The 6,339-nt window shown below is 50.6% G+C and overlaps 1 pseudogene; it reads right to left on the bottom strand.

Annotated features, from left to right (window-relative positions):
• Positions 1-2,967: 2,967 nt before the first annotated feature.
• Positions 2,968-4,763, bottom strand: LOC144380466 (large ribosomal subunit protein eL28-like; annotated as a pseudogene).
• Positions 4,764-6,339: the final 1,576 nt, after the last annotated feature.

The following is a 6,339-nucleotide window of genomic DNA, read 5'->3' as shown; positions in this document are numbered from 1 at the left end:
CTTTGGAAGGCTTGGAGCGGGACGCATTTGGAAAATGCTCCCTGGGAGATCAGTCTGAGCCTGGAGCCGGGATCCCCTTCGCCTCTCACCGCCCCCTCCCCTTTCCCCTCCCCCCATCAAAGCTTCAGGAAACAAAAGGAGACATCCAATTCCTGAAAACAGACAACAAGCTGAAAGACACAGAGAGGAGTCTCTCTGATGTTCTATACTGAAGATGGTGGGGGGCGGGGGTGGAAAGAGGCGAGAAGCAAAGCAGACCAGCATTCCGGTGCGTTTGCTTTCAGCCTCAGTGCGCAGCTGCGAGCCGAGCCGGTGCCAGCCGTGTGCCCGGTCCTCGCTACCCCCACCTTCACCTGCATCCTTCATCCTTCGTGCGCATCCTCTGGTGACCCTCACAATGTACCGGAACGCCACCTCCCCTACTTGCCTTGGCCCCTGTCAAATGCCGTAAGCAGCACTCGTGCTCCTTCCACGCCCGAGGGGGGAGCAACAGAGGAGAAAACAGCTTTCCATGACCCAGGGACCTGCTGTTGACAGCCCTGGGTGCCTGGTAGGGAAAGTAAGTGTTTTGTTTGGCTTTTTTTGTTCGCAGAGCCTCCTCTCCCAGCCCTGTTCACCTTTACAGCATCACTTGAAGCAACAAAGCCGCTTAATTACGCTGCCTTTGAAAACTTTGAACTAGACAGGCTGGATTCCTTGTGTTAAAATCCTTTCCCTCCTGTAAGGGCTGAAAGGAGCTTCCCTGCTCAGCCTGATTTTAAAACCCTCACACCAAGCATGGAAAATTCTATAAATACCAAATGCGAACCTGGAGTTTAACCTTTAATTATTCTAGCCTCCAGCTCAACCTCCCGATTCCACCATTTTCTTTCTGCACATATGTCCTCTTTAAACTCTGTCTGGAGCATGATCAACATTACTAATAATAATAAAATCTCCTTGGGAAGCTTTCAGAGCCATCAGAAAATGAATAGGAATCGTAGACGTGGGGGTGATCTTTGGAGAAACACTCATCTGGCCGCCTGTTTCATCACATTGATGCTAGAGGTCTGTGTCGGTTTGACTGTCTGAAATCATTGCCATGCCCCCCAAAGCAAGTAAAGCCTCTACACCGACTTGGCTTCGTTTTCTCCCAGGTCCTGGATGCATTTGTTTTGAAGACCTCCATTCTGGTTATGTGCATAATAAGCCACCTCCAAAATTAGTGGCTCAAAACAACAAATTGTTTATTTTGCTTTCAAATCTGCAGTCTGGGCAAGGCCAGTGGGGACAGCTTGTCTCTGCTCCACACGGTGTCCCTGGGGTGGCTTGACTGCTGGGGCCTGGGGTCATCTGAAGGCTCTCGCTCACACATCTAGTGCTGGTGCTGGCTGGCTGGGGTTGTCCACTGTGGCCTCGCCACGTGGCTTCCTGGTTTCCTTGAAGCTAGGTTCGAAGGATGAGTGGCCTGAGGACACATAGCAGTTTGAGGACTGAGCCTCAGATGTCCCCTAGCTTCGCTTCCGTCGTCTTCGGTTGGGTGAGGCAGTCATGAAGGCCTGGCCGCGTTCAAGGGAAGGGGGCGTAGACTCCATCACCGGAAGCGTCCTCATCACTGGAATGTCATTATCACCTTGAAGAAGACCCTGTGGAATGGGAGATACTGTGGTGGCTATATTCATCTGCTGGGGCCGCCATAACAAAATCCCACGGGGTGGCGGGCGGCTTAAGCAACAGAAATTTATTTTCTCACAGGTCTGGAGGCTAAAATCTCAGATCAAGGTGTCAGCAGGGTTGGTTTCTCCTGAGGCTTCTCTCTCCTTGCCCCTACCCCCCCCCCCCATCTCCTTGCATGATCCTCTCTGTGGGCAGGTCCCTGGAGCGGCTTCCTCTTTTTATATGGATACGAGTCTTAATGGATTAGGGCCCCACCCTATGATCTCATTTAACCTTAATTACCTCCTTATAGGCCCTATCTCTGAATACAGCCACACTGTAGATTAGGGCTTCAACCTATGAATTTCAGGGTCGGTGGGGGAAACTACTCAGTCCTCAGCAGGGGCCGTCTTTGGAAAATACAATCTGCCACAGGCCCTTAGCCGGTTCTCTCTCTCTCTGAGTCTCCCAGCCTGAAATTATCCTTCTCAAATGATAAGTGGGTTAAAAGGACAGCGTTGAGGTTGACCTACAGGTGGGGCTTGGGAGACGCTATCTGGTGAAGGCCTTTCCTTTCATGAACCGGGTCCAGCGGACCATCCTGGGGTCCAGAAACGTTTGAGGACTAGCAGCATGTTCTTCACTTTGAAACTAGCTGGGCCAAAGAGCAACAGCAGACCCTCTGGCAATCCATTCAAATCTGGCCCCCGGTGGTGGTTTCGTACTGTGTCACCTTGGCCAGGCTGGAGCGACGTTTCCCCCAAATTCCCTTCCTCTTGCAGTTCCGGATGAGAGCTGGTGAGAAGAGAAATTTGCACCGCATATGGAAGATGGAGGAGAAGCAGCTACTACTCCTCTCTGGTCATCGCGGTTAGATGCAGTGAATGATAGAAGGTGCCAGAAGGTGCCAGCTTGCCCTTATTCTCTCCTGCCGTGCACGCAATTCTGCTTCTTGACTGCTGACCCTGCTGAGCCACCTCCGTGCCATGCCAGGCCCACCACCTAACGTACAGACACATCTTCCATGGGCTTCTCCTCAAGCTCTCCTTCATGGCCGCGCTCTGGCAGCCTAGCGACTCTCCTCCAACCCTCCAACTTCCCCTTCAGACCCTTCCTTTCCCAGATTCCCCCACGGTCGGGAGGTCCTGCTCCATTACAAAGCCCTTACTCCACACCCCCGCTCAGTGACTACACCCCGAACAAGGTTTGCACAGTGGAGGGAGAAGAACCCAGTGGGTTCAGAGCAGAGTTTCTGGCTTAGAGTGGGGCTTGAATGGCGGTGTCACAGTTGGGGCAGGCCAACAGAGATGTCCCTTTCAGGCCTCTGCAAAGCTAGGAGGAGCCTGTGGGCCGGGAGCAGGGCCTTTGATCCCTCCGTGAGGGCCCCGGGCCCCAGGCTCCCGGCTACTGCAGAGCACTTCCACTCCTGGCTCTGGATGGGGCTCATTAGGCCTGACACCAAGGTGTGTCATCCCTTTTTCCATGACATCATCTCTCCCCCAGGCTTCAGAAACAGTGTGAGCGCAACACAACACTGGAGAGCCCATGGGTCTACGCTCTATGCTTCGGGGGGACAGGCCTTCCCCGTGTTCAATGATAGCACCATCGTAATTCTACAACGTCGAACACAAATGAACTCACTCAACAAGTTAATAAATCAGTTCGATATGGTGAGCTGACCTCCTGTTTTCTTTTTAAAAGATTGTATTTTTAAGTGATCTCTTACACTCAGTGTGGGACTCAAACTCACGACCCTGAGATCAAGAGTTGCACACTTTCCTGACTGAGCCAGCCAGGCGCCCCTTTTCTTTTCTTTCCTTTCCTTTCTTTTCTTTTCTTTTCCTTTCCTTTCTTTTCTTTTCTTTTTTGTGAGCTGACTTTCAAGTGACTTTCAAATGGTCTCAACCCCAACAGTGAAACATTTTTAGCACCCTTCCCCACTATATGTTTATTTACTTATAACTTACATTCATGTGCTAATGCTTTTTGCTAAGATCATAAGGCCATATGCCTATGTGTGAGGTCCATTATTAACAATAGAAGTCAAAAAGCCATATTTCAAATTATCTCCGTAAGTGTGAAAATTTTAAAACGAACTAGCTCTCAAAGTAGGAGAACTGTGAGCTCTGCCAGTTTCTTCGTAGCTTATGCTTCCTTTTACAGGACTATCTTCAAGCCACGGTTTCCTTAGAGGAACCGTTTCAAGCCCCTTGCCCATTTGGTGATGATTAGTTTGGTTAGAGCGACATAATGCGATCTGTAAATTCACTCAACATGGCACTTGTAATAGGCCATTTGCTGAAGGTGAAGAACCATTTGAGGCGGATGCTGTCCAAGTTATGGGACTGCCACTCTCCCTCAGCATTCTTCACCTGTCACGCTGGATGCTGAGTGGTGACAAACAGCCCAAACAAGGCCCCAGGGTCAATCTGCATGTTGCATATTGGTCATTGTAATCGTCAGCTCTTGCCGCAATAATGCTGTGGAACAAACACTCCGAAACTCAGTGGCTTACAATAACAGGCATTTATTTTTCTTGCTCATGGTCCTGCAGGGTTGTGGGGGGTTGATTGATCTTGGCTGGGCTTGGCTATTTCAGGCTGCGGATTGGCCGGGAGTGGTTCCAGGTCACAGGGTTTTTTTTTGGGGGGGGGGGTTGTTTGTTTGTTTGAGGCGGTTGACATCTTTATTGCTTTGGAGGTGGGGGGCTGGTGCTCAGGAGCTCTTGGTGGGGCGGCCCACTTCCTCTTCACCATCACGGGCTTCTGACTGTGCAGGATGGCTCTGGTTGTGCGAATGGCAGCCACGCACAGATCTGGGCGGTACTTGTTCTTGCAGATCATGTGCCTGATGCTGCCGAGGGTGGCCCGGGCATTCTGGTTCACGGTGGTCTGCAAGTAGGAGGTGATGGGTTTTCACTGGCGGGATCTCTGCTTCATGACCACCACTATACCTTTGCTGTCAGGTCCTGGCTCCATGCCCAGAGTCCAGTGGTGCATCAGCCCGTTGTAGTGGAAGGACTTGTTTGCCTTCAGATTATTGGGGTCAGTGTTGTATGTCTGCCTGTTCCTCTCCATCAGGAAGCTGGAGCAGTTCTACCTGACCATCCATTGCAGGTGGACGGACATGGCAGCAGCTCCTCTAGCTATGACAGTTGGAGATGGAAAGAGCTCCAGGTCACAGATTTTGTGCAGGTCTGGAGCCCTGGCTGATGTGACTACAGCCACCTGGGACCTGTTCTTGTCCTAGTGATGGCAGAAGCTCAAGAGGGCAAACCATACCATGCAACACATTTAAAGTGTCGGCTCACGGGCCACGTCTGGTAACTATCTTGCTCAAGCCCAACTTCCCAGGGGTGGGGGGAGTATATTTCACCCACAGTGGGAGGCACTGCAAAGTCACGTGGCAATCAGTGCTGTTTCTATTTCAGGTGAGGGATGAATTAGGATCAATAAGCTAAACTACCGGGGCCCCTGGGGAGCTCAGTCGGTTAAGCATCCGACTCTTGACTTTGGCTCAGGTCATGATAATCAGGGTCCTGCAGTCGAGCCCTGTGTCAGGCTCTGCGCTCAGTGGGGAGGCTGCTTCTCTCCCCCTCCCTCTGCCCCTTCCTCCACTCTCTCTCTCTCAAATAAATACATAAACCTTTAAAAAAAAAAAAAAAGCCAAACTACCAAAAAAGAAAAAAAAAGCCAAACTACCATAGTGATAGAAAGGAAAGTTCTAAAGTTCTGATATTTTCTTCCTACCTATATTAGTTTGCTAGGGCTGTCATAACAAAGAACCACACGCTGAGGGGCTTAAACAACAGGAATGTGCTGCCTCAGGGTTCTGGAGGCCAGAAGTCCAAGATCAAGGTGCTGGCAGGGTTGGTTCCTTCTGAGGGTCGTGAGGGGTGCCTCTGTTCCAGGCCTCTCTCCTTGGCTCGTCTTTTTCCTGTGTCTCTTCACATTGTCTTCCCTCTGTGTAGGTCTGTGTCCAAATTTCCCCTTTTTATAAGGATGCTAGTCATATTTTTTATGCCCACCCTAATGACCTCATTTTAACTCCATTACCTCTATAAATATCCTATCTCCAAATAAGGTCATATTCAGAGGTACTGGGGCTTAGGACTTCAACATATGAATTTTGGTGGGACACAATTCAACCCATTACCCTTGCCCCTCAAAGGATTGTCTTGTCTTAGGGTGTGCGTTACCCTACTTTGGGGACTTCCCGGCATAGAGACCAGTGGAAAAAGTCTTCTTGTTCCTGGCCTTGACTGACGCCTCTTGGCTGAGTGGTGAGCAGAGGACAAAGGCTTCAGACTTCAAGACCCCACCCCAGCCCCATTGCGATCAGAAGAAACTCTGACCTCTTCAGCCACGCCATACCCAAGCCACCACATCTGTTTGCTGGGGGTAAAAAAATCTATACCGTTGGCCATAAGGTGTCATGGAGGCAAAACCTTCGTATCAGTCTCGGCACCTGTGAAATGAGCACCTCACCTTCCCTTGATGGGGTGTTGTGATGTTTAATGTTTGCCAGAAGAGCCCCAGAGGAAAGGGCAGACTCAATCCTACTGACGATTCTGCAGAACCACCCTGCCTCTCGTATTCAGGCTCAGGAAGGAGTCTGGGACAAATGATTGAACTCACCCAAGTTTGTGTTCCAACGAGCAGGGCAGAATGGGCTGGCGTGTGCACACGCCGTAAATAACCTTAA

This window comes from Halichoerus grypus, chromosome X (genome assembly GCF_964656455.1).
Source record: "Halichoerus grypus chromosome X, mHalGry1.hap1.1, whole genome shotgun sequence".
NCBI classification, from domain to species: Eukaryota; Metazoa; Chordata; class Mammalia; order Carnivora; family Phocidae; genus Halichoerus; species Halichoerus grypus.
Note: the sequence above shows the minus strand (reverse complement) of the source record. Positions and strands in the feature narration are given on the sequence as shown.